Source organism: Chrysochloris asiatica, unplaced genomic scaffold (genome assembly GCF_000296735.1).
Source record: "Chrysochloris asiatica unplaced genomic scaffold, ChrAsi1.0 scaffold00020, whole genome shotgun sequence".
Lineage (NCBI taxonomy): Eukaryota > Metazoa > Chordata > Mammalia > Afrosoricida > Chrysochloridae > Chrysochloris > Chrysochloris asiatica.
Window position 1 is genome coordinate 7,292,678 of NW_006408538.1, and position 2,365 is coordinate 7,295,042.

General features: G+C 38.1%; 1 pseudogene; it reads left to right on the top strand.

The window, feature by feature from the left end:
- Positions 1–299: 299 nt before the first annotated feature.
- On the top strand, positions 300–1,468 carry LOC102821491 (annotated as a pseudogene).
- The last annotated feature ends 897 nt before the right edge of the window (positions 1,469–2,365 follow it).

Consider the following 2,365-nt stretch of genomic DNA (forward strand, 5'->3'; position numbering starts at 1 on the left):
GAACGAAACACTGCCCAATCCTGGGCCAACCTCACTACTGTAGCCACGCTTGAGTCCATTGATGCTGCCACTTGGCTAATCCATCTCGTTGAGGGTCTTCTTCTTTTTCTCTGACCCTCCACCTTACTAAACATGATATCCTTCTCCAGTGACTGGTCCCTCCTGAGAATATGTCTGAAGTATGAGAGATGAAGTTCGGATACCTTGGCCTCCAAGGAGAACTCTGCCTGCACTTCTCTGCTGCCTTGTTCTGCGCTCTAGCTGACGATAATTTGGAGTTCTTACTAAATAACATAGCAGACACGGACAACAAAGAGCAGTCTGAACTTGATCAAGAGTTGGACAATGTTGAAGAAATAGAAGAAGAAACCCGTGAAGAAACAAACAATCAAAACGTGTCAGCTGACTGTTTTGATGATGCAAACTCCTCAGATTCTTGCAGCTCTTCAAGAAAGGCTTGATGGGCTGGTAGAAACACCAACAGGATACATTGAAAACTTGCCTAGGGTAGTTAAAAGATGAGTGAATGCTTTTAAAAATCTTTAAGTTAAATGTGCACAGATAGAAGTCAAATTCTATGAAGAAGTTCATGATCTTGAAAGAAAATATGCTGTACTCTATCAGCCTCTATTTGACAAGTGATCTGAGATCATCAGTGTAATTTATGAACCCACAGAAGAAGAATGTGAATGTAAAGCAGATAAAGAGAATGAAATTTTGAAGGAGCTGAGAGAAAAGGCCAAGGTTAAAGATGTGAAGAATGATGAAGAAAAAGAAGATCCCAAAGGAATTCCTGAATTTTGGTTGACTGTTTTTAAGAATGTTGACTTGCTCAGCGATTGTGGTTCAGGAACACGATTAACCTATCCTGAAGCACTAGAAAGATGTTAAAGTGAAGTTCTCAGATGCTGGCCAGCCTATGAGTTTTGTGTTAAAGTTTCACTTTGAACCCAATGAATAGTTCACAAATGAAGTGCTGACAAAGACATATAGGATGAGGTCTGAACCAGATGATTCTGATCCCTTTTCTTTTGATGGGTCAGAAGTTATGGGTTGTACAGGGTGCCAGATAGATTGGAAAAAAGGAAAGAATGTCACACTGAAAGCTATTAAGAAGAAGCAAAAACACAAGGGGTATGGAACAGTTCGGACTGTGATGAAAACCATTTTTAATGACTCTTTCTTTAATTTTTTTTGCCCCTCCGGAAGTTTCTGAAAGTGGAGACTTACTTGGATGCTGCTGCTGAAGCTATCCTGGCTGCAGACTTTGAAATAGATCACTTTTTACGTGAGCATATAATACCAAGGTCAGTGTTATACTTTACTGGAGAAACTATTGAAGAAGATGATGATGATTATGATGAAGAAGGTGAAGAAGCAGATGAGGAAGGGGAAGAAGGATGAGGAAAATGATCCAGACTATGATGTGAAGAAGGATCAAAACCCTGCAGAGTGCAAGCAACAGTGAAGTAGAATGGTCTACCTTCTGCCGACCTGGAAAGGATGAATTTTCATCATTTGACAAGCCTATTTGAAGTTTTTTGGTGTTGTTTTTGCAACCTAAAATAAAAATGTCAAAAAAAAAAAAAAAAAAAAAAAGTATGAACCTAGGAATGTTGGAAGAACCTAGGAGTATTTATCATTCAATAAAATGAACTATATTGGCCAATTTGAATCTCACAATTATATGGTATACTACACCAGAAATAATAAATTTAAGAATTAAGTCCCATTTATTTCAAAAACATTTGAAGATCTATCTTGAAGTATAATGCTGTCTATAATAGGATAATATCAGTATGCCTGTTAGGAAAACCAGTTAATACAACTATTAGTGAAATTTACACACCAACCACTAAAGGCAAAGACTGTTAGAAACTTCTTCAGTCTAAAATTGATCAAATATATGATTAAGATATTTGATAATTACTGGTGTTTAAACTGTGAAAACTGGAAACAAAGGAAATATTGGTAGTGGGGAAACTACTTTGGTAATAGAAACCAAACTGAAAACCAGTGACTTCTTTATTGCAAATACTGTTTTGTTTTGTGGTTTTTTCCCAGCATAAATGCAGAAGATGTTGTTGTTTTTGTTAAGTGCCATCCAGTTGGTTCCGACCCATAGTGACCCTGTACAGGGTTTCCGAGGGTGTAAATCTTTACGGGAGTAGAAAGCCTCATCTTTCTCCCGCGGAGCAGCTGGTAGTTTCAAACCGCTGACCTTAAGGTTCGCAGCCCGATTCGTAACCACTACGCTACCAGAGCAGAAGATAGTAGTGGCCAAATACCACAACAGCTGAAGGATGACATCAAGAACATCATGCAGAAATAAAGCAAAATGTCTTTAGAAAGACAGAAAATAAAG